The following is a 26,479-nucleotide window of genomic DNA, read 5'->3' as shown; positions in this document are numbered from 1 at the left end:
GCCAACACCCACAGCAGCGCGATAAGGCGGGTGCAATTATGAGGAGAATATACACACCAAAAGTTCCTGGAAATTGATTTATTCTCTTAAACTTTTCTGTCTTTCAGCGGCTTAGAGCCTCTCTTTGGTGTCAATTGACACGGCTCAGCTATATCAGCACAATGGATACCTTACCAGGAATCACATCCTTCTTTCTAATAGATTAACAATCTGTTCTGTGTAATATGTGTACATTTTTCAGCAATACAAATATAAAAAGTGTTAAAATAATTACCTACCTGTAACAAATATTTTAATTAACTTTATTAAAGACACTGAATCTAGCCATTTTTTCCCTAACTTCTTTCATAAGCTAGTAAAAATAAACGAGTACAAGCTGTTAAAAGGTAAACTCATCATCTGGCATATTTAAAATACATTTTTTTCCCTCATTCTTTGCTATAAAGTTGTTAGGAAATGAAAAACAGTACCATCTAGTTTTTTGCAAAAGGGACAGTTTCTGAGTAGTTCTAAGTTATGCACTGAACAGTTACTTTAGCATCACATACGAGTACTAAACAATCAATTTTTTCATTTTAGGTATTAAAATTTTGCTTTTTAGGATTTCTGTAAGATTTCTATATGTGCATGAGGCTGAAAACTAATTGGGAGGAAGAAATGTAACTAGATTACCCTTAGAAATAAGGCCTGTTCCAAATAATTCAGGTCAGTAATGGAGGAAAGTGTGTAGCAGAGAAGGTCTAATAAATGATGGGAAGCCTATGATGACACAAGTGAAACCCCATAGATGACTGTGCAGCTAAACATTTTTTGGAAGCAATTCCTGGGGTATACAGACTTCACAAGTAAAACATGGAGTGGGAATAAATGGTATTAATTGTGTAATCAACACATTTTGAAAAGATAGATCTGATCATGTCCATTATTAACGTCTTTGAATTTAACCCTGACATTTACATAATCTAGTTATTTTCATCAACTTGCTGCCACTCTGTGTTGTGAGTACACTCCAGCAGTTCTCCGTCCACATCCTCCTGTTCACCCTGTCAGATAAGCCATGGTGCCTCACTTTGTCACTGGGTTGCTGTGCATCACTAGAGGGTGGTCATGCATCTCACTACAAAAGTGGACATCTTCCCATGTTGGGTGAAATGACTTCATGGAAGTAGCCAATATTGAGGAAACACCCTTAAAAATGCCAAGTCACAGTCAAAGCTGAAAGTGATGTATGAAAAACACTCAAATTAGCCCCACAAACTCCATCAGAGGATTAATTTTTTAGGCATCCCTCTCTGTGAAAGACTGGAGCCATGGTTTATGGTTCTCTAAAAGAACTTTTAGACTTACAAGGAATGTTAAGTCTTTAGGAAAGTCAATGAAAAGGGCGATGTCATCTGAATGCCCTGTTTGCATCATATCGTCTTTCAGACCAATCAATCTCTCATCCTCGAGCAGAGCTGTCCCTAAGCAGTAGAAGGTTACACCCGAGTGGACATAGCACAAGTCTGGTTTTTAGTCTGAATGATTTACTGTTGTCATAAATGATGAGAAAACCATTTTTACAGCTTATGAATCCAATCATTACAGTTTTGCTTCTCTACCCAAGATTATGGGTAACACAGAGAATGTGTCTCTATCCCAGCTAATACAGAGGAAACAAACCACATATTTCTAATGTGCCAGAAATGGATAGGCCATTTGATAGCTGTAGATCCAATTCCTTCTGAATGTCAGTTTCTACTCTATCCCCCAAAATTTTGTAATCATTTACAAGAGCACTGGTACTAATTTCCTCTCAAGTTAAAGGGTCACGGCTGTGTGCTTGCTTACCTCACGTGTTTCAAGAACATAGTGATACTTCCGAGCAAAGGCATGCAATATATGACATCAGAATAACACAGGATGACACATTTTAGGTCATCTACTGCAGTCATTTGAATGTTAGAGCACACTGTCTCTTTACTATCCCTGTGGCAGTTCTCTTCTCAGAATGGGGATGAATATTGCAAACAGGGGAAATATCACTTGTTCTCTTTAGGGACCAACCTGAAGAGTCCACTACGTGGAAAGCTCCTGCACAAGCCTCTTGAACTGTCTCGTTCTGTTATGCAGCTTGTGATCCTTTATTAACATTTCCTTCCTTTTTGCGTGGATGTAACTGAGATGGGAGTTTTCAGTTGACCAAAGCAAAATAGTGGCATCAGGACCAAAACAAGAGCTCATTGCTGAGAATAAGATACAATGTTTTAAAAATAAATTTGCACTAACCACTGGAAAGTGTCACAATCACTACTCCATGTGCTTTTTCTAAATAAGTGTAGTGCAGGAGCTTTAAAATGGTCAAAGAAAATACATCAGTGGAAACCTTTTCTTTGAAAAGGCAGCTCCTTCAAGAAGAATACCTTTTGAAATCATGTCAATTCTGTGAAAGTGTTTTAAGAATGGCATAAAAATGTTCTGGCAGCTTCAAAGTATACAATTTTTATTTTTTTCAGAGCAAAACATTTTAATTTCTAAATCACTATGGTTTCAATTTAAACTAGCATAGCATTAGAATACAGTGTATCATAAATGAAAAGGTGCCATCATTAAACATTTCAATCAGCTTAATTTTTCTTCCAGAAGTTTGGGGGATTTTTAAGGAATTTTCAAGTGTTTCAAGATTTTCCAGATTGAATTCCTAATTAGAACAAAGACAAATCTCAAAAATATTCATAAAAGTGAAATTTTATCTTCTGCATAGCACATATCCTCCCTCATGGCATGCTAAATTATGGTAAAATAGCATAGCATAGAATCATAGAATAATTTAGGTTGGAAAAGAACTCTAGGATCAAGACCAATTGTTAATCTAGAACTGCCAAGTCCACCATAAATCATGTCCCTGAGTGCCCCATCTACATGCCTTTTAAATACCTCCAGGGATGGTGACTCCACCACTTACCTGGGCATCTTGTTCCAGTGCTTGGCAACCCTTTAGGTGAAGCAGTTTTTCCTAATATCCAATCTAAACCTCCCCTAGTGGGACCTGAGGCCATTTCCTCTTGTCCTATCACTTGTTACTTGGGTGAGGAGATTCACACTCACCTCTCTACAACTTCGTTTTGGGTAGTTGTAGAGAGAATTAGGGTACCCTCTGACTAGGGTACCTCTGGACTAAACAACCCCACATCCCTCAGCTGATTGTCGTACGACTTGTGCTTCAGATCTTTCACCAGCTCCGTTGCCTTTCTCTGGACATGCTCCAGCATCTCCATGTCTTTCTTGTAGTGAGGGACCCAAAACTGGACACAGTACTCGAGGTGTGGCCTCACCAGTGCACCAGTACAGAGGGATAATTCACTGCCCTAGTCCTGCTGGCCACATTATTTCTGATACAAGCCAGGATTCAACATCATCGTCCAAGTACAACTGCTTAATAAGTGCCGTCCACTTCCGAGTTGTGATTCTTTTAGATACACGTTCCAAGAATATGTATGATTTTGCAATGCTGTGTCGCTGCACTACTATTAATATTCTTTCTACTGTGTCACAATAGTCTTGTGTCCTCAATTAAGATGAATATTTGAGTTGAATAGAAACTGCTCAAATATAGAGGGGGAAGCAGTTTGTCTTCTGCAAATTTTATGGCTCTGTCTCTGAAGAAATTCAAAGACTGTACAACACATAAAAAGGAGAGCAAGTGACTGAAGTCAGGGTTCAAATTAACAGGATCGAGCAGATGCAAACCACAGAGTCATACCCTTCTTTCCAGGTTTCTCTTTCCTAAGAAATAGTTGTGAATTTGATTGATTTCCCCCAAATTCATTTCTTAAGATGTAACTTAATCTTTTTCTTTTTTCTCTAGGGTTATTTATCCCATGCTGACACCTGTAATATCTCCCAAATTAGTGTTTGCTGCCAAATTCATTAGCATGCTGTTTACCAGTTCCTCTTAGGACTACTCCACTACAGTTGGAAAAGAAGATTCCTTAGGAAGAAAGGAAGAAAAAAAGAAAGGAAAAGCTAGAGCAGGGTGGAGGATGCTGCAGGAAATGGAGGCAGATGGAAGAATGAGGAAATTATGAATAGAAAAGTAGGGATAGAAGAGAAAATAAGAAAAAGAGAAAAAAGAAACAGCCAATCAGAAAAGGAACAGAAATGTCTGGCTCAGTTAACCTCTGAGAGGGTACTTAATTTCAAATATGAGATGTCCACAGACCCAGGCCCATGCCTAAAATTAAGCTTGTGTTTTATTCAGGCCAACATAACATTCAATTTTCTACACAAGGATTTAACGCACCAGAGGGAATCCATTGGATACTTGGTGAGATTAGGGCACCTGCCTCCCACAGGTTTCTTGACAAATCTTGGATTTCAAGATATAGTATTAAAATATAAAAGAAATTACGTCAGAGCTCTTTTAGTATTATTTCATATTCAATGAAAGAACCTGACAGAATTAAATTTCTACTCAGCTATTTAGCACTGGGCTAAGCATCAAGAAGAAGCAATTCTTTTCCTAAGGCCAGCTTAGTGACAATTCCTTGCAGTTCACCAGACATTTTCTTGGAAATAAAATCTGTATCATGGTGAGGCTTTTTGTACAGCTAGAGTCACCACCATTCCCAGGCAGAGAAGAGAAGACTAAGCACTTAACATTCTCAGCTGATGTCACCTCTATGGCTCCATATGTCACCATAGCATCAGAACAGCCTCTTCTGGGTGCTAAGATATATACACCTCTGACTCGTGCCAGGAAACGGGGGTGAAGAACAAGAGATGGGTAACTCTGCAATACCCCCACTCAGTCTTGCTCTAGGACCTGAACCCACCTTGCATTGAGATGGAAAGGATAGGTCCTTCTTTGGTTGTTTTTTTCAGCAACTTGTCATGTCATCTGGCAGGTGGAGAATGCTGGAGGAGATTCAAAAAACAGACCTGAGGACAGAAATCCAGGCTTGGAGAATCCAGCATACGCAGGGCAGCACGGGCTGTAAGTATCTCACTGTGAAGGATGAGAAACTCCTTAAATGCTAACAGCTTCTAAAAAGCTAATGGTTTAATAGGGCTGGAAGAGAAGAGTGTGCTGGGAATTTTCTCAGATATGGTTATGTATATCCTGTTGGGAAATGGACGGGAGGGAGAGGAGACCCATCACTTTCTTCTTAGCTGTTTATTGTAATCAACGTGGAACCAGATAACTTCATATGACAAAGATTTCAGTGGGTGGTGACAACCTCCTTCCATATAACAATAGAGAGAACAGGGCTTCAGAGTCACAGTGCTCTGTTTATTTCATTTTAGTAGTGCCATTGTTGCAATAGTAACTACAAGCACCTGAAGAACCTCTGAGATCTACAAAAATATGTCCTTATTAAAAACATTACTTTGCTGGAAAGCTTTGCTAACATATGGTTAAGACTGCTCACTTGCTTCCATAAAGTCGATCTCAGCATAATTCAAATCTCTGAGAAAGCAGGAAATACAGAGGATAATAAAGCAATAGCCACTTCAACCTTTATAGCAGTGCTCAATATACATTTAATGGAAATAATTCACCTTTTCAGTGAGTGACTTTCAGAGAACATAGCATGTAACTAAGTATTGCACAAGCACACCTTCTCTTTGGAAAAGTGGACTGTATTCAAAGTGACACTTCCTTTTACATGCATGCTCTGACCCAATTTCCTAGAAACAACCATAATAATTAAATTTTATCTTTCCCCCCTACTCACCAGATAACAATATTTAGTCACACATGTATTATTAAGCCCACAGAATATTTCCCCTACTTTACTTTGCACAAGTGCCAGTGGCTAAACCAACTCTGTTTCCCAGTGCTGATTCAAAGTACTGAACTCAGTCATGAAAAGAGGCATGCAGCTATCTCAGGGTGTATATATACATATATATATATATGTATGTATGTCACTCACAGGAGTGATGAGCACTGTGGGCCTGAGGCCCCATCTGAAGGTGTGGCCTCCCATCTTTCCTATCATAGTTTACTAAATCTTCCACCATTTGACACAGCAATAATCAGCTCAGCAAATACTGCCAGTTCCCTCTTTCCATTGCCAGCTCCCAGGAGGAAAAAATAAAGGTTGCCTGAACGTTGACCTAAACTCTCTATTTCCTGGCTTCAAAAAGTCAGAATTTTGCTGAAGCTGATATTTTATTAGAGCTCCCACTACTGCCAGAAAAACCAACTCTGCATTAATTAAGGGGTTTTGTCAGTTAGTAAGAAGGAAAGATGCTTTAAAGACCTGAAATTCACTCTTTCCTTGATTTCTAAAATATAATTGAGAGAACATCTTTGCAATGTCTTCATCTGTGATTCACAATGAGAAAAAAATTCTGAAGATACAGGAGTCCTGAAGTTTCTAGTAAAGACAAGATGCACTGGTAGATTGGGTTGGGTTTTTTCCTGTGTATGAGGGGTTGGTTGGTTTTGAACATTTTCCTGCTGACTGGCTCTTTTATACCAGTGGTAGTGTTCAATTCACCACCATTTTGCTATTTTCTTTATTGCTCTCATGGGTTCTGTTTTTAATGACAGTCAGAAAATGCTGAGCTAAGGATAAGCTGGCTTCTTTAGCAGATATATACAAAGGAACCAACTTTTTTAAAATGTATGTATAACTGTTTAAAGCTGCAAACACTGCACCAGTTTTCAACTGAGCTCAGCTCCTATCTCTTTGGGGAAAAAAGAGAAAAAGTTACCACAAAATACTCAGTGGATCTCACTGTCCCATTTTATAGCTGAATTCTCAAAAGTACCTGAGTGGGCTCTTTGTGTGGTACATGAATACCTTTTAAAACTCGGATTCAAGCTGCATATGGATGAAAGATAGACTGAAGCTGAAGTTTTGACCTAGGACTACAGATAATCTCATCCTTTAGTTCAAGTTCTGTCAAAACTCAGCCATGAACTCGTCGCTTAATTTTTCAGTTCTACAGCTCTATAATAGGATGTGGCATGCCAGCAATGTTGGCAGGATAATAGAGCTTGAAGGATCAGTGATGTCAGTGAAAACAGGGGATGCACACCTCTCACCCCCTCCATCTTCTGATGTAAACTACATACTACAGTTGTCTCTTAAAGGTGACTGCAACTTCTTGACCTTCCATTTCCATAACCTGAAAACTCTCCTTTCAGGATGGATGAGAAATTCTCTGGTGACAAAGGCAAAGAAAAAATGTTTTAAAAGTCAATTCAAGCATTTCAAAGGAATTTTTTTAAAGAATAGCATGAAGAAATATTTTCCATTGGAAAACTGGTATTGTCATACCAACTTAGGGATGATGAAACACCTGAGCAGTTCACATATTTGTGAATACACAAGTTCACTGCTACCAAACTCACTGCTCCTTCCACCCCTTAAACCATCATCAGAAAGTGGCAGTTGATGCTGGGCAACAACAAGAGCTCAGGAAGATCAAACTGATGTAGACTTTGGCTTATAGTCATAGATTTTGAAAAGAATTCAGCAGTGGCATGAGTCATGCCATTTGCATCAGCTCTTGTGATATCTGAATTTGGTCAGCAGATGAATTCAAACAAAGTAAATCTTGCTTTGGAAATAAATTTTACATAGCCTTTGTGCAGCTGAGCAGTGCAGGAGAGAAACAAAAGGTTTTCAGGCATGGACAACTCCAACGCTCTTCCTGAGGAAGATTTCTGTGTCAACCAGTGATTAAGTGTGATTGAAGCCATGCAAAATATTTCTTCCCAGATGAAAATGGGCTTGCTTTTGAATTCACAAATTCTTAAATGAAACTGGACTTCTCGCTTCTCACATATTCCAGTTTGTGCCCCCTTCCTCTCCCAGAAATAAATAATATGATCATCCATTCACTGGATTGACCATCAAAATGCTGGGAGTAATTGTTTTAAATATTTTTAATTTCAAGCTTGGAGAGTTGTTCTAGATTTATATGCTGGCTTCAGAAAAACCTCAGTTCCCTTACTCGCCATCCTGCTTCATGTTACCAAAAAAAGACAGTAGAAAAGTCTGCTTAATATTTTGAGACAGGGAACTGCATTCTTTGTGTTGTCCTCTAGCTGGAAACAATAAAGACCTTGCTGCTTCCTGTGTATGGATGTCCAGTATCTTACTAATCACAAGAAACCCAGACAGATGGACACAGGGACATGAGCATTTGCAGAAACAACTGCACATAGTAAAGACATCAGATGAAAGTAATATAGTCTGCTTTACTCTAACACAGTAAAAATGCTGTATTTATGAATGACCTTAATTATGAATGACCTTATAGAGTACTCCAAAATCAGAGACAACATCAATCGAGTTAAACATCTGAAGTCCTTTCCTGGCAGTAGAGCTGGATGCAGTATAGTTATGTGGAAATCAATTTTATGTGTTTTCATCCAGTGGTGCTGCATTAACATACGGACTACAAAACACTGCTATCTCCATTAATTTACTTCTCTTGTAGCCACGGTGAATCAGTCCTGTTTGCTAGGTCATGCCTTTTTCAGATGGTAATCTGCAGTAACCAAAATACCTTCCATCTCATTTGCATCACCTACCCAAACACAGGCTCACCTCTGACAGCTTCCAGGGTGTGGGCTTGATACCCCCATCCTTTCAAAAGGGAACGGAAAAGAGTTAAGTGCAATAATCAGAACCAGCAGAGGAGTGTTTATGCTAATGGCAGCTTTTATGCAAGTGCCCTGCCACCTGTGTGACTGACTGCAGGATGCCAGCCTTTGCTCTGGTAGGGTATACCTAGGAACATTCTAATGGGAAGTGGCCTGGTTTTTAAAAAGCCATACTTAGAGGGGAAATTTTTGTTTAAAAAGATGCAACCATGTTACAGAATATCCATGTAAACAGAGAAAAACATTTCCAAATGTGATTCAGTCTGTATACGTGTGTTTTTCCTCTACATGCACAGCAAGCTCTTTTTTCACAAGAATGATATTTTTGTACCATATTGTTTTTATTAAGATCTGAGAGAGGTTTATTTTGCCTCAAAATCTGTGCTCTGGAGTAATTTCCGAAGTCCTAACTTTGGTTTAATTGAAACTTTTGCCCTCCAGATTTTGAAGAAAATGTGGAAAGCTGAATTGTAAACTTTCAAACACTAGAGGAATTTTCATCAGGTCTGGTCGTGGAAGTTTGAGGCTTGACACTCAGTTTCTGATTGTTGGATTTAGCAGTACTATTAGCCTCAAGACTAGCAGGCTTAAAAACATTGGCTTAATGCTCATATAAGGGTTTGAGCAGGATGTTTTCCTTTATTCTTCCTTCCCCACTCCTATGTTAGTACCAAATTACATACACTGCTTCAGATTTCCAACATTTCCCAATCTGGATTAATTTACATTTGGAGAGAGGGTGTGAATTAAACTGTTATAAAAGGCTTAGATGCAGTGCCAACTTGTTACTATGCTCTTTCAAGCATCAAATGCTTTTTCTATTAAGGAAGCTCTCAGAGAATTTCTTGCATCTGGAAATCTCTCTCATAGCAGAGCTTATTTATCAAATGCAAAATATGACATATACAAATGAAGGCATTCATAGTAACACGTCTCATGGAGACCCTGCTGTAGTTGGAGGAGCTATTATACTATGGCCTACAATATGATGTTGCCTTCTTCAAGGAGATTTCAGTCTGAGAAAAACCTAGCTTCTGCAGGGATGGGGAATGCAAGGGAAGAGCTGGAAGCAACAAGGAGACAAGCAAAGGACAGAGTGCAAACTTACAGCTGACGCTCAGAACTCAGTCTTCAGCCTGAACTGCACTTAACAGTCCAAAGCGAGAGGTTGGGCTGATAGCACTTCTTAATTCATTAAATACTGTGGGGATGACTTCAGCTTCCATGTTACTTTTTACATGCTCCCTACTAGACAACTATACCTAGGAGTGAATATGAAGCCTGCACTTCTTTTCTTCTGGTCTTTTTTCTTGAATTTTCTTGTTATGTCAAGTATGTACAGACATACAATTCCATTTTCTCCCAAAGGATGTGATATAATTTCTGTCCCCAGTTGGTTGCAGACATCACATTCATAGCACACGTTTTAATTAAAACACTAAAGCACTGGATGAGGCCGATTCAAATTTGGGTATGTAAAGGATGGTCTCATTCTCACTGTTACTGATACAGAGCTGGGTTAGTCACTAAGGATTTTGCTAGCAAATTGAATTCAAGGTCCAGGTAACTTCTCCCTTGCCAGCATTCACAGAAATCTCTCCCATATATATTATCTTAATCAACTAGCCTCTGCCAATTTTTGTAGGCTCTGTAAAAATTATTTGTGGATCACAAATTTCCCAGTGATTGCCATTTCCATCCTGATGCATTACTGGCCAACACATCCTTAACATACTTTAGTATGTTCATCTTGTGATCTTTAGCTTGCCTTAACATTCTGCTCACTGCCACCTGAGTAGGTGTCCTTCTTCAAGCTAGCAAATATGGGAAGGAACTTAGACCTGAGTGTCTAGTTTCCCTCCAATGGGTCTGTAGAAGCAGAAGGGATTCAAAGCTTTAAGGAGAATAGTTGGTGAACTTTTTTCTCCTCTGTTCACCTTTACCAATGAACAACTACAACAGTCTTAGAAGTTCTGCATTCCTCCTTTACCAGATTTTTTAGAGGTATATGATGGGTATTGTAGGGTAGCTGCAGAGTACAGTTCATCTCCCACATCACCAGTACCAGTGTCAGAGACAGCCCAAATGCTGCCAGCAAAAGTCTTAGTTCTTCTTCCCACCAGTTCAATAGCTTGCTTCCTTTTCTCTCTAGTTCTCTGCTCAGTGGGGAGAGAGTACTGCATCAGCTTATAACTCATCAAAGGTGACTAATAGTTTCATGGTGCTTAACATATGAGATAAATGCGAGCTGATGTGAACTGAAAAGTGAAGAAATTGCCAGGCAGCACATTTTAAACCATCAGAAAACAATTGCTTAAACATGGTGCTTAATACTGTTGTGACTCATAGCCATCAGTTGTAGCAGCAAAAATGGATAAATATATTTTAAAAATATTGGAAAGATTTGTGGAGGATGATTCCACCCTTGGCTATTAAATATGACGATCCAAATGCAACTTCCGACTCAGGAAACTGTTCAACTTTGCCAAGAAATGCCACAATGTTCTGGAAGAAAAAACACTTTTCCGAGAGAAACATTCCCTAAGCATCGACCGTGGTCTCTGTTGATGACGAGATGTTGTATGACATGAATGTTCTTATATTTTTCCTAAAAAGTCTGCATATCACTAATAGAGTGATTAATCTGTATCCTACAGGAACTAATCTACAAGGACTTTTACAGTTCCAATGAATTTTCTACTTGCAACCAATACTGCTGGATATTGCTGGATCCTATGCATTTAAATATACCTATGGTTCTAATAATTCAGGGTTTACCCAGTACACAGTCTGTATGCATTCTTCTCTGCCACAGCTCACCAGATAAAAATGGAAACTTGTAAACAATGGGAATGTGTCCACACTGTGCTGGCAATGCTTCTGAGTCTGCAATACAGAAGGCAAGCTGCAGAGAGAGAGAAAACACTGGTGTGCTGCTGCATCTCCTGACGTAACTCACAACGGATCTGGCTATCCTTGTAGCTATCATGAAAGAGTCACCGAAAAAAAACCCCAAACTACTTTATCCAGTGATTTCATAGCCTATGCAGCCACACTGCAGCTGAGGTGAGAATCATGCAGATAGTTTGGAAAAAGGTCTCAAACCCAAGCTCCTCCAGGCAGGAGAGAGCATTCACTTCTGCTCAGCCTAGCAGGCTCAGAGCTTTCCTGAAACACAGAGGTTAAATTTGCCACTCCAAACAGTCCCACCCAAGAGACTGCCCTGAAGGTTTTTACAGGGAAAGGATTTAATTAGAATGTGATTTTCGTGGTACAATGCAATATTTGGTACAACATGAACACCAAAATATATGCTTTGTGATTCATGGTGCAGGTTTGCTTAGGGAACTTTTAAGATGATCCCTAAGTAGAGAAAGGGCAAAGGCACCAGAGAGGAGGAGAGGCTTTGCTGAGCAGGTTTGAATGTCATAAATGCACAGTTATGGCTTAGTAATTGTATCACAGTTGACAGATGCTGCAGCAGTCACCTGACTAGAACATGACCTCATATTTCGGCTCTCTCCCCTCCTCCTCCAGTGATGAGGGCAGCGCTGGCACTTAAATAAGCAGAAGGCATTTCCAGAAGGCTAGTTTGTAAGTTACTTAAAGGAGAAGCCTGAATTTTGGCACAGAGATATACTTTGTACAGACTATTAAGCATCTGCTCAACAGTGGCAGTGAAGCAGAACTCTTTATCTCCCCTTGGGAAGTGCACTACAGTTGCTATTAGGGTAAAAATATTGAATTCCAAATCACATGAGCTTAGATCATCCCTTCACAAGGAAAAACCTGCAGGAGGGACGGTAGAGGGAAGAAATGCCTCCATGATCAATCACAGGATTACCCTGAAGACAGTGGAGCTGCTGCAAGCTCAGATGTCCTCCAGGGATCTGAGAGATGATGTAGCCACAAGGAGGTTGCCTCTGCTCCACCACCGCCCCACCACTGCCCCAGAAACCACTCTGGATGGATGCTCTGACAGGATGATTTTGCAGGAAAATGGAACAGTCAGGAAGAATATATAATTTTATAGAGATTTTCCAGGAGTACTAAGTGTCCTCCTAAGCCCATCCACTCCTTTTTGTGTTGATTTTGGATCATGCAATTCCCAGAAGGGTCCTGGGAAGAAGATATGGTATGATGCTCTCTAAACAGCTGAACACCACTTCAGCATGAAGGGGAATCCCACCCTGGAAATTTCTAAAGATGTAGCTGGCCCCATGGGGATAATTTTCTATGGTAACAGTGTTACCAAAGCTGAGGATGGCTGAGAGGCAAAAGACCTAAATTAAAATCCCAGCTATGGCACTGACCCCCAACACAAGTTACACCAATGGCGCCAGTGTTCTAAAAGTGCAGAGATTTTTGTATATTTTAGAGTTTTGTCACTAATGCATCTGCAATTTGCAGCTACTCATGGACTACAGAGCTGCAACTTTTCAATACAGCTTCACTGCTGTTTAAAAGATAAAAAGTAAGAATTTTCTGTGCAACTACTTGTCTCTAAACCTTCTTTTCTTTAGTCTGATGTTTATCTTCTCTTTGGATTGAAACGTGGCACAGTTATTGTCATCTACGAGTTGCAGTGGTAATGCTTTGGAGGTGTAAGATCCAAGTTAGCCTTGTTAATGTTGATAGCACATCAGAACTGTCTGGGATATCGCTGCTTTTGATTCATAGGGTTTCAATCACATTTGGGTTTCAGCTCCATGACAGCTTTTGTTTGAATAGTTCTGGCTACATGCAGCAATGATTATTTTGATTATCCCAGCTGAAGCATGAGCACTCCCAGGAGGGCCAGCAGCTCAGTGGCCTGCTGCTTCTGCCCCGCTTTGTTGCTGACCTGCAACAGGACTTGGCTGAACACCTTCATAAGATTCTTTATTTTCTTTAATGAGAGAAAAAGAAAAATGAAAATTGAGTGACAAGAGGAGCTGTGTGTGTGTTCCACGTGTTAGCTATTATTGCTTGACCATAAGCAAGGGTCTTCTAGTCCTTTGGAGAGTGCTTGGGTTGCTGAGCCTGCGTCCCAGCAAGCGCAGTGACTCTCCTCCCATGGCACTTGAGACCAGCTCCAGGTGCTGGCCCAGCCCCGCCCAAGGCACGGGCTGTCACACCCGAGTCTCTGGGTTGCATTCAACCAGCAGCTTTCCGGCAGGAAAAGGAGCTCGCCCCGCGGTGCCGCAGGGGTGTCAGCCCAGCTCCCGCAGCTCCCTCCCCGTGCGGTGGCCATGTTCCTTGCCCCCCACAGCGCCATCTTGTGGCTCCTGAGGGCTGGTGGCAGGAGCCGGACGGGACAGACGAGGCACCGCCAGCCCTGGAGCGGGGCCGGCTGAGGACGGCGGTGTCTTTCTTGTCATGGAGAGAAATAAAAACATTTCGAAGTGTTGTAGGGCCGCCTGCTTTTCCGCACAGTGAGCGAGCAGCAGCAGCTTCCCTAGCCCCGCTGTGATACTTCCCGGTGCTGTATGGAAATGGGGATTTTCGAGTGTCTCAATGAGCCTCAGCTCCTTCCCAAGCGTATCAGAAGGTTTACACCTTCCCCGTGGAAACCACATCGAGAGCAAAGGACTGCTGCTCATACTATAACGCACCAGTTGCCGAACATGTAAAAAAGCAGGGTGATAAATACATACTACTAGTGTTCAGGCTGGGCCTGCACCCAACTCCTTGCACGTGAAAAACAGAGCTCCCAGCGTTTCACCAAGATTTAAATTCCTCAGGCACCTTATTTGACCTAGGCTGGTGTGTGAGAATGTTTTCTGATAACATGGTGAATTGTAAGTGATTATGTGGGAAAAATAATCTGATGACCAGCTCCATCATTCCTCAAATGCTGGTGGCGGTCAGTGGTGTCACCCAGAGGCTGGTGGAGAAAGGTGATTTACCCCTGTTTTCAATGGGCTTTCCCCTGTGCCAGGCTACACCAACACACAGCAGGCACAGAGAGGCTTGGGAAACATGGGAGAGAAAGCTCCTGTGCCTTCTGAGGGCTTACATAGCCTTTGGATCGGAATTTGAATTGAATGAGACTACCCTAGAGTAGGGTAGATAGCAAAGTGGGATCAGTCACGGTTTCAGGTATTGACCTGTTTGTCACAGCATCATCCTTTGGGGAGTTTCACTTTATCCAGCTTCTTGCTAAAGCCTTCCAAAAAGAGTTATTTAAGCCTTTTTGCAGTCTGCCGTCCTATGTCATTGAATGAAAAGTTTTCAGAGACAGTGTGTATTCACTGTGTTACAAACATTGATCAAAACATATAGGTTTCTACAGGTTTATGCCATACACTTAAGTGCCAGTAAACATTTGAAAATTGTTTAGCTCTTATTGTTAGCTTTTATTGTTTAGCTCTTTTTTTTTTCCTTAATTTTCTTAGCACTGGTAAATTAAGTTGTTATCAAATTATTGTTGTTATTTAGTAAAATACTGATAGGGTGAAAGCAACAAACAATCTATCACATACTCTGTGGGATTCACTTGACATTTTTAACTACCACCAAAAGTAGTTAAAAATCACTTCTAGGAGGTAAAGCAGTACAAGGTCTCTGAGTGAACCCCACCTAAGCCATGAACATTCACGAGTGAAGAAAGCTTATTTTCATGAGTTTACAGTAAGCTTATGTGGCTTGAATGTAGACAGTCCATGGTTTATATCACTTACCCAACAGGCCCTCCCTAGCCAGTGTATGTAAGAAACTTAATCTATTGGTGAATGGCCTCAGGATATGCCCCCTTATAAATGTTACATGTCACTGTAACCGAAATTTTATTCTGGGAGTAGATTAGATGATAGTATCATTGGCAATTTGTCTAGGGCTTTACAATTTTCTCTTTCGACTTGAACTGGGACTTAAATTAAGCTTCTAAACTCTGCTTTTTTGCTCACAATCTGCCTAATCAAAGAAGGAGATCCTTCTGAACATTTCAATGCCCAAGTTGCTGGTAGGAGTCCCTGATAGATTTCTCTTTTAAATTTAGCATAGCCCAGAATAGTAACTCTTACATAACATATACACAGCAAATATGGGACTTGCTATAATTTCAGTGAGAGACTGCAGATTTCCTGCAGAGTAACTGAGACAGACAGCATTAGAGTCATGCCTCATATAAAAAGCTTGAGTAAATAAGCTTATTCTTACAAAGCAAGGGATAATATTTCTTGTAGGTATCAGAATATAGTTGACAACCAATGGACTATGACAGATCCTAGTTCCTCTCATGTGTCTGTGCGTGGCATTGTGGCCTCTGATTACCTCAAAACATACAGATGTGTTGCACTCCCTGTTCCTGAGGATAAAGAGAGACAGCAAGGCCAGAATTTGCACTCCATTGTTCACAGGCCATTTAAGCTACTCGGGAAGGGGAGTTCTTAGACAAATACAATCTCTGCTTATTCGCAGCTAGCTGTGGAGCATACACTCCTCCCCGCAGCCCATGTTGCAGATGGGAGATCTTGAAGGAGCAAAGAACATGAACTAGACCTTTCTGGCATAGTATGTTTGCCAGGCGATCTAGCAGAAGACATTAAATAGACCTTCAATCAATTTTCACCTTCTCCTGCCTTTTCCATAGCCTAACACCTTCCCTAACAGTGACCTGCAGAGCAGTTGCAGAGCTGGCACACTGTATGTGTGTCACAGCTGGAGCTTGATCCCTGCCATGTTCCAGGGGTGAATCTGTGAAATACTGCATCTTCTGAGTGCTCTCTCTCTCTTGCAGGCTGACAGCCTTTGTGGACTGTAGCTTACTGAGCTGGATAGGAATCAACTGTTCAAGTAGGAAGGACACCAGGGTACTGCAGTGTATGGAGTTATTCCAGTGCTATTGTACTGGAGGATGTAGCAAGGACCTTCACTGTGCTTAGTAAGATAGTTGTAGTCATGTGGACTCTTGGACAGGATTTCATTTCACTGAGATCCACTGATACAATGTCCTAGAACTTCTGGCACCTTGCATACAGAGTACAGGCTGGACAGTGTCTGTCCTTTGTCACTTGATGAGATTATTTACACAGAGGAATTTGCTTAGCTAAGAAACTTGGATGGAAACAGACACATGTCAAATAACCAATTTCCCACCATACTCAGAGGCCTGTGGGGATCGATCATACTGACCTATAGTCCCTGCCATTTCCTGAATTGCTTTCAAAATGGGAAACCTAACAGGAAGGTCATTAAGTCGTTATTAGATTAGCCTTGATTTTCCAGTTGCCTTGAGAACTTTTGATCTGATGATAAGTATCTCCTCTGCTGATTTGGTAAGGTACCCATTTCTTGTAGGTATAAATGATGATGCAGACAAGGCAGTGGGATCTCAAAACCAGTTCATTACACAGAGGAATTGTATCAGTTTCATTAAAAAGATGATGTTGCACCAGTTTAACTCTGTGTCTCTTTAAGCCTTGCTTATCCTGGTGAAGTTTACGCCAAACTAGTACAGAGTATGCACATACACACACAGCTGCACTGGTTGAACTGAAGAATTGTGATGCCTGTTATGAGTATCTGAAAGGCTTACTACAGTTCAGGCTGTAGCTGCATGTTTTTAACAGTGAAGGATAGTTGAGTACTGGGTGTACTGAATTCCCAGTTGTTCATAGTCTCTGTGACAAGAAAGGATGTCTTCCTAGAAGTCTGACTACTTTCCAGAGGAGAGTCATGGGCTTTAAATGGGAATTCCTGGGTTATTTTTTTTGGTCAGTCCTTTGGAAGAAGTCAGACTAGAGTATCATAATTGATATAGCTGAATTTAAACTCTTTGAGTCTGAGATTTTGTTTCCCTAATGACAACAGGGGAGTGGTGCTATTGACCTTACTGGGATTTTAATCTGCATGTGTCCACGCAAGACTGCTATTCATCTGCTGGTGGGCAGGCTTCAGCAGAAACCCTGTCATGCCAGCCTTTGGCAGCCTGGGTCTTATTTTGGAAAACTGTAGAAAGCCAATGATTTAGGATATAAATCAGCAATAAACAGTATAATCCCAATGTAGAGGTTTAATTTAAAATAAAGAGAACTTGATCAAAAGGGTTAGATTAGAAGCAGAACTCATAAATAGTCATGTGGAAGACATTTAAATAATACAAATGCCTTTTATGAGGCACAGTACAGAATTCAATAAATATTTAAATAAAATACTTGTGTTGAGAGTTTTGCCAGAAAACCCTTGAAGAATTCTTAGTTTAATCAGGTTCTTGCTGGTGCTATAAATCTGCCCTTAAATACAGTTTCACATCTCTCACATGTCTTGACAGGGGCCAGATAAACATCTTGGGGTACTCTTGCTGCATTAAGGTCACCTTTACACAGAGAGACATCACAATGCTCTACTTAGCAGCATCAGAACAAATGATGCATAAATCTTGAGCTCTTCAGGAGTTATTTTCACCCTCTCTGTATGAGAAGAAAAGCAAGTAGTTCCTTTAATCCTGTGTGGCTTCTGTATTAAAATAAGCCTTGATACTAATCCCTGGCTATCTGGATTTAAACTGACATATATCCTACAGCCTCAAATACCAGAACATTTGAGTTACCAATGTGACCTTAAACCCAGAGCATTTATGCGCTTAATCACACCAAAGGACAGAAAAGTCATTATCCTTGCAGTGTTTCCCTAATACTGCAGTGGGTTCCTTCAAAAACCCAGGCAGTTTTCCTCACATTATTTCCTTTTGATGCAGTGTTTGCATTGTTCCCCACTGTGATGATGAAAAACATGATGAGCAAGGTAAATGTCACAGAGCAACACATCAAGGCTGTGTTGCATCTTGCATAAATTCAACTACATAACTCACAAACTGGAGTTTGCACTGAACTTTCAGAAAAGGCAGGTGGCTTCACTTGTATGTGAGCAGATTTTCTCCCTGACAGAAACATTCCTAGGCCCTGATCCTAATACAGTCATCAAGCTTGACCAAAAAGAAATATTAGTAAATGATAAAGTATCCATTGTTCTGTTTCTTATTAATATATATGTGATGGTAATTTATCAGGACAATGCTCCTGTACTGATAACTTCAACAATGTCACTTCCTTGATGTACTGTGCACATTATGTCACATAAATAAGCCACCAACTTCTATTTCCTTGTGACCCTGAAAGTGCAGAGGTACTGCTTAAGATGCTGGTGCTCTGTTTGACTGTAAATGACCAAACTAAGCTTTGCTTTCTATGCTGTTCTGGGTACAGGGTGAATGCTGAACAGAGCCAGAGCAACTGCGTTGGGACTTGGAAGTTGTTTGTGACTGTCAAGGCTCAGCACTGAAAAGTGGTGCTGGCAAAGGCATTCTTGACATGAAGTCCATGCTTTATAGGCCTCCCAGGTGAACTTCACTGGAGTCAACCAGTGAGAAAGAGGACAGAGCTGAAGCTAATGAAGGGATGACACCACAGGTCAAGGACTGGGGTTCACAAAGAAATAAGCTGATACCAAGATTACATGACTGCTTGTTTTCAAGGATCAGGAGTTCCTCAGCCAGGCAGTTCTCAAAGTATTTAGCTCCTTCTGGGTGTCACAGTAGTCTTCAGCCCTGCATTGTTTAGTCACTGGAAAAGAAATATTAACTATGTGGGAGATTGTGTCTTACTTATTCCCTACTCCATGCTTTGTCACAAGAGGAAGGAGATGATCCTGGAATTTCAAAAGCTGTTGCAATTATTCTTAGATTGAGGTGTAGATACTTTCTTGAAAAGAAAGATGCACAATTTTTCCAAAGGTTCTTTTGGCAACTTTCATTTGTTCTGTTTGAAATTCAAGGATTTTTGCTTTTTGATTCAAAACAAAGCATGTTTAGAGAAAATTACAATCTTGTGAGAGAGGAGAGGGTTAGTGGCTGACAGTGATTGAGAGCCTCAAAGTAACCAAAATTCTTTCCTTGCTAAAACTGTAGCATTTGTAACATTTGAAAAGCTATATGCTAGAAAACAAAATACATGAAAATCAAAGACAGTCTGTTACTGTGTCAATTCCAAGAGTGGCTTTATTTCTTGGGATATACTAGCTGATTATATGTCCAGTGAATACCTATATCTAAAGCGGAAAGTGACTGATCCCTAAGACAATACTTCTGGTCCTCAGGAATTTCTGGTTCAATACTCATGTGAGATTTACTTCTGCTTGTTATTAACTGATTATTTGATCCAGTTACCTGACAAAAAAAAAATCAACACCAGATATTCCATGTGTAAATAGTCTCTGCAGCACAGAGTTTTTATGATGGTCACAGAGAAGTGTGAAAGGAAATGGAGCACTCTTTCAAGTTTTGTTATCTTGTTTTCTCTCCAAGCATATATGTCTTGGCTGCAGTATTTGACCATTTAGCTCTTTAGAACCCGCTGAAATTGTCCCAACTATCCAGTCTTCCGATCCAGCATTGTCACTGCTAAGACCCTTCTGACTGAACAGTTATTGCTAAGAAAAAACCCAAGCCTGTGTTTCTCAGTGTAACACAGAACTAGACAGAAAACAGTGGCTTTAACCATGATGTGTGCCTTTGGTAGCAACAGTCTGATTGGCAACATTTATGGAATTTCTCCAGTTCCGTCTTTGTGAAAAAAGCCACAGTCCAGTGAGCACTTCTGTGATAACTAAGAGATGTCCCTTACACTAAAGTTTGAAGAAGATTGAGGTAAAGAGCATAAGTTTTAGAAGTTATGTACAGTTGGTGGATATACCCAGAGAAGGGAAACTGAATATTTTTGGTCAACTATGACTCAAGATTTATGGAACCACCTTATTTGATATGGACATGATCTCCTCTCTGTTGTGATCATGAGGCTCTGCAGGGCTGCAGAGGTAGTAAGACAAAAGAAGAGAGATAAACAAAAACTGAGCCATAAAGAAAATCTATTAAAATGAAAGAAAATAATAGACTTTGACAAACTCTCATTCAAAGACAGCATTTCAAACTTAGTGTCTCCCTGAGACAGTTACAACTTTTACAGTGAGAAGTGTTATTGTTCTAACACATTCCACAAAATAGTTTAAAAATGGGCAGCTGCCATAAAAGCCACTGCACAATATTTGTTTCTTCTTCCTCTCTCTTATGCAGAGTGCTTGTAAAAGAACAGTGTATGCCCAAAACTGTATTCAGGACTGCACCCACAAAATTTTTAATGCTACAAAATCAGTGGTTTCCCTACCTTTGCTAAGCCTGAGTATTCAAAAATCATGACTGAGAGTTCAGAATCATGATTGACTTAAAACTCCTGAGTTTTCTCTTTAAGTAAGTAAGTGCCTTAGAGCTTTTAAAATAGTCATCTGGTTTCTGGGCTTCTTGTTCTGGAGTTTTCATAAGTATGAGAGCTGGAAACTTGAAAAAAAAGTGTTTATTGTGTAATGTGTGATTGCCTGACTGGTGGCTGTGATTTACAGTAAAATCTTTAAGAGCCAGCAGTACTGGTTTTGATTTGTATACCCAGTTTTCACAGTGAAAAAAAAGAAATTGAAGAAATTGGGCTTCTACAGCCTAGTGCTGAAGAGAGACCTAAAGGATTTTACACTCAGTTACTCAGTTTATGCATTTCAGGTAAGGGAGGAATGATTGCAGTCAGGGGAGGAAAATTATCTAGTTACCTTTGGAGTCATGCTCTGGAGTCCTGCAGGGGCCGCAACAACTCTTAGTGTGAGCCAGAGCCTTCTCAGAGCCAGTGTCATTTGTGTTGTGCCTCTTAGGTCCTGTGAAGCAGAGACTATCCAGGGCTTAGCGACCACCAGGTGGGCTCCTGATTTTCCCTGTGTGCTGGAGCTGGGAGAAGAGCTAATGTGTCCTTCCTAAACTAGCTTTTATAGCCCAGAGGAGCCCTTGGAGCAGAGGGTACTCTCAGCAGATTAATGCCAGAACAAATTTCAAGGAAGGAAATGCCTAAGTAAAATCTGCAGTGTTATTAGATGAGCTGGCTGAAATATGCCAATTATTTTGCATTTTCTTTTTTTTATGTATTTTCCAATACAGGTTTCTTTTTGAATGGAAGTAGAAATAGTAAATTTCCTGAAAGTCAGAAAGTAATGATAAAAGTGAAAAAACATTTTATTAAAAAACCACTTTGTTTTAAATTTTACATACAAGAGCTCAGATTTTTTAGCCCATATACACATTTCACACACACACATACACATACACACACACGGAGGCACGAAGTCTATTGTTAAAGTGACTTTACCTTTTGTTAAAAAAATATAGTGAATCCAAAATATACTGTTACCTTACTGTATTTTGAGAAAAATGAGCTTTGAATCAGGTCCTGTTTTAGAAGTGAATAGATGTGGACACTGCATTTAAATGATTTGATGAGGGTTTATAGAAGGAGCCCACATACTCCCTGGCTATTAGCTTTCTTACACTGAAGTCTTCACCCCTGGCTGCTGCTGTGAGGCAACTGTAGAAAAATATACCACCTCTGATCTCCACACAAGGTTTGGGTTTGCTGTTCTAAAGCAACAGGAGGTCCTGAGTCATTTTGGTCTGGTTCAAGAGCAGTGATGTAGGGCAGCAGCATCTAAGGCACAGATCGGTCCCTAAACTTTTGAAGTTGCCTGGGAGAGTGTTTCTCCTGGGAAGGTTATGTCTTGCCATCCAGGTAGGGGTGCCATTAACAGTGGCAACTGATAAAAGAGCCTCAGAAAAATAATTACTTTAATGGTGATGGCTAATTTTAGTTTTTCTGATCTTTATCCCTATACATGTTCTCAGCCTTACACATACACTCTCTGATAGGAGAGCAGGCCACTGAATAATGTCACTAAGCCTTCCTGCAGCACAAAAAATGAGCTCCCTGAAAGCATCAGAGGTCTGGTTAGGCAAAGCTGATTTGAGTTTGTGATTTTGGATCAAAGGTCCCAAAGTGGTGTCTGAGCACTGATGATGGTGCAATACCACTGTTAGGCTGATGATTTCGAAACTTTGGCTTAGATAACTTGTCTGGAGACAAGTAAAGGAGCCAGTGGAATAAATAAAATCCAAGCTCAGGTATTGTAGTTGTTGAGGCCTGCCTACTATCCACCTTAACAAATCTGACATCCATCAGTTATGACAGAGGGCAAATGAAAAGGTTGCAATGATGTATGTCAGTTCTCTTTTTAAACCTCATTTTAAGGTCAGAAGAAGACGATAATGTAATAACCAACGCCATTTTATGAAGGATTAAAAAGGCCATAGATTCTAGACTGTTCAAATCAATCCGTTATTCATTGTCCTGTTAATATCCTTTCAAACACAGACTGAGAAGTATGTGCTAAGTCATAATTATGCTTGCTGGCATAACTTTGTAACTCTAATAAGTAAAAACCATATTTGTTGATGTCTGTACATATGGGGGGATATACATATACACATGTATATATATTTATACATACACACATATATATGTAAATTTATCCCCTTTTATCAAAAAAATGACTTTGTAACTCTAATGAGTAAAAATCATATTCATAGATGTCTACACATATGGAGTGTATACACATACATAATCCCTTTTTATCCTGAGATCAGGCTTTTTGTTTTCCTCTTAATATATACAACTTCAGTGCCACGCTAATAAAAATCTGTTTTTCCACTTGGTAGGCACTGCCTTCAGCATTCACTCCAATGTTTACAATGAAAAACCCGCATGGATGATCCATGTTTGAATAAGAGAGTCTCTGTCATTAATTTAAGTCACAATGATCCACACAGCACCACTCAATTTTGTTTTGCAGTCAACAAGTCTCTCTATTTGCTCAGCAAACTGTATTCTGCACAGATCTTTCTCTGCTTAATTAAAACCACACTGGCTCAATGACTCAATTTGCATTCATTCTTATTATCTGATTGGATAGCTACAGTACTCAGCATCACCCATGGGAATTGCTTAAGAGTTGTCTAAATCGGTGGCTGTAAATGAAACTAATGAGGTAATATTACTTTTTAAACTATTTAAATATAAATCATTCAACTCAAACAAAACCACAAAAATTAAATTATGTGCATCACTTAAGACCATAAAGCCAGGTAGTCTAAATTTTCAGAGATACTCAGTGTAGGAAATTTTGCAAGACTATTTTGTATTAACAGTGTAGCAAATCTCAATGCTGAACCCTATAGGTGAGGAAGGTAATTTTATTGTAAAATCAAAACCTGAAACAAAACAGATGTCATTCATTCACATATGTGCTCTCCCAACCATGTAAAAGCACCAGGATGTGTGCATCCAAGCAACCTACTGAGCAGTAAGGCACTGGGGGTGTGCATGCAAGTGTTCAAGCAGTCTGTCCAGCACACTAGCACCAAGCCATGAGTACTCAGGCAGTCTGGCTAGGACTCCTTGCAGTGATGCAGGGGACAGGGGCATCAGCTACTGAGTCCTCCTCACATCTATGTGCATTACTAGTTGGCAACCATGTGCTGGTTTTGCGTATGCCTTTTTATATTTTGGAGCTGACGAATATCCACCTGTCCATTCTATCCCACCTCTCTGAGTAACCAGGATTTACTGTCCTTTGTCTCTCAACATGGATGTTCTGAGAAGTTGAAAAGGTAGTGTGCCAGGGCCCTGATGACTTGCTAATTTAGGTGCCATCAAAACAGGGCATTCCTGCCTTCTATGCTTTCTGACCTTCTGTCCCTTCCAGAACTTCCACACTCAGACAGTTCACATTCATACCACTCTTAGCATTTCTGTTACAGTTCTCCACACAGCACTACAACTGTAAAGAAATCATTTTTCCAGGCCATTAAAATTTCAGAAGACTGAAGGTATTTCTCCATTTCATATGAGATGATGCCATGAACTTTTCAGAAAGTAAGTTTTAGATCTAGTACCTGGGTCAGAGGGAAAACAGACCATTAAAGATGATGCAGGAGCAGATGAACCAAGTTTCCTGTTGTAGTCTTAATTGAACTGGACACGTATGTTCCAAATGGATCTGGTAGCTAAAGCACTCACCTGGCTTACAAGAGAGCTTTGTTCAAGATTACATCCTGAGTCCAGAAGGCCAGAGTCTCATGAGTCTCAGATATCCTAGAAGGCCGCTCTTGTCGACTAGCTTTAAGGCCAGACTCTTACTGCCTTTTTCAATGCCTTATTTTCTTTTTGTTTCACAACAGAAGTTGCCCCAGAAGGAGAAGCTCCCATCCTAGAATCACCTATTGCCTATGGATTAGGACACTCACCTAAAAGGTAGAAGACACAACTTGTCCCTTCTCTAAATCACGCTGTTTTCTTATCTCTCAGATGAGGTCCCTGTTACCAGACTACAGGCTTTCTGCTTATTTGTAAAGAGGCATTACTTGACTTTGTAGGAAAAATCCTTTCTTTAAATTTAAAAACAGAAAAAATATACCTGTAGGACAAAGAAAGTGTGGCGAGAAGTTCTTTACTGCAGCGTGCTGGGTGCACTTCAGGTCACATGGACCTAAAGGCACACCAACCATTTGAAAATCGCGCCTTTTGTATTCTCTCATTACATCATCATCATGGCTGGGCTTCGTGAATGAAGATTTGGGAAGGGCTTTACCCACAATTGTTACAAGCACGCTGGTGGCTAAAAAGGCCAATACGAGACAGGCATGTCTGGTTGCAAAAGGCACAGCTGAAAGACTCCTTAGGTGGTAAATTCTGCAGGGCACGATTCTTTCTGCATTGTCTTTTCTCCTCAAGGGTGATCCTGCGTGCTTTCTCAAAGGCATCAGCAGCATTATAGATGGTGTGTCTCCAGACTTCCCGATTGGAGGCCAGAGTAGACCAGTTATGTTGATCAATATGGCCAAGGCTGAGATGTTGTTTCAGGGAGTCCTTGTATCTTCTCTTCGGGGCTCCTCTCTTGCGGCAGCCGGTGGCAAGTTCACCATAGAGCAAGATCTTAGGGAAGTGGTGGTCCTTCATCCTTGAGATGTGCCCTGCCCAATGCAGCTGTGTTCTCAGCAACATGGCTTCAATACTTGTGACTGCTGCTTGTTCTAGAACAGATGTATTAGTCACATAATCTGACCAGTGGATGTTTATGAAGGCAGCGTTGATGGAAGCGTTCTAGGAGACGCAGGTGGTGGCGGTAGATGACCCATGATTCAGATCCATATAAGAGAGTAGACAGCACAGTGGCTCTGTAAACACTGATCTTTGTACTTTTCTTCAAGTGTTTGTTACGCCATACTCTTTTTGGAGTTTTCCAAAAGCACTGTATGCCTTTGCTAACCTGTTGTCTATCTCTCTGCCAGTCTTACCATCCGAGGAGATGAGGCTACCTAGGTAATTAAACTGCTGGACTGATTTGAGCTCTGATTGGCCAATGGTGATATGGGGATGAAGGAAGACATCCTGAGGTGCCAGTTGATGGAGAACTTCTGTCTTCTTTAAGCTGACTTCCAGCCCAAAGAGCTCAGCAGCGTCTGCAAAGCAGGATGTTAAACGCTGCAGAGTTGCTTCTGAGTGGGTGACAAGGGTGGTGTCATCAGCATAAAGCAGCTCCCGGACAAGATGGTTTAAGGTCTTGGTGTGGACCTTCAGTCGCCTTAGGTTGAAAAGACTCCCATCAGTACGGTATCGAATGTAGATACCGTCCTGATCATTGTGGTCTGCCGTGGCCCTTTGGAGCATCATGCTGAAAAGGACTGTGAATAGAGCTGTTAAATATTCAGTGACCACTGGTTTTTTACCTTAAAAGGTAATTTCTTGGACTCAGGAGGGGGTGTTACCTTCCCTCTTGATTGATTTGTGGCATACCCCTCTGTACAGTACAGAAGGGTCTCTCTGTACTCAATGGATGGCCATGTGGCAGAGGATACATTTTTATTTTTATACTTTTCCCTATTCCCAGCCACAAAGGTTCCCTGGCATCAGACCCAGACAGGACTCTCCACCTTACAGCTTTCACGATACACCTGAAAAAACCCTTGGA

At 40.6% G+C, this 26,479-nt stretch overlaps 2 long non-coding RNA genes across 3 annotated transcripts in view; one reads left to right on the top strand and one right to left on the bottom strand.

The window, feature by feature from the left end:
• Positions 1-963: 963 nt before the first annotated feature.
• Positions 964-25,150, bottom strand: LOC116784624. The gene is made up of 4 exons (XR_004356172.1): positions 24,529-25,150; positions 7,070-7,158; positions 4,815-4,920; positions 964-2,680 (listed from the first exon to the last, which is right to left on the bottom strand). It is a non-coding gene; the product is annotated as an uncharacterized LOC116784624 (long non-coding RNA).
• The window catches only part of LOC116784625, a 39,917-nt gene continuing 27,281 nt past the window's right edge, over positions 13,844-26,479 (top strand). For both annotated transcript variants that reach the window (XR_004356174.1, XR_004356173.1), the window contains exon 1: positions 13,844-13,992. This is a non-coding gene — a long non-coding RNA (uncharacterized LOC116784625). The remainder of the gene's footprint in view (positions 13,993-26,479) is intronic.

This window comes from Chiroxiphia lanceolata, chromosome 3 (assembly GCF_009829145.1).
Source record: "Chiroxiphia lanceolata isolate bChiLan1 chromosome 3, bChiLan1.pri, whole genome shotgun sequence".
NCBI lineage: Eukaryota > Metazoa > Chordata > Aves > Passeriformes > Pipridae > Chiroxiphia > Chiroxiphia lanceolata.
The sequence above is the reverse complement of the archived record's forward strand: the minus strand, read 5'-3'. Positions and strand labels throughout refer to the sequence as shown.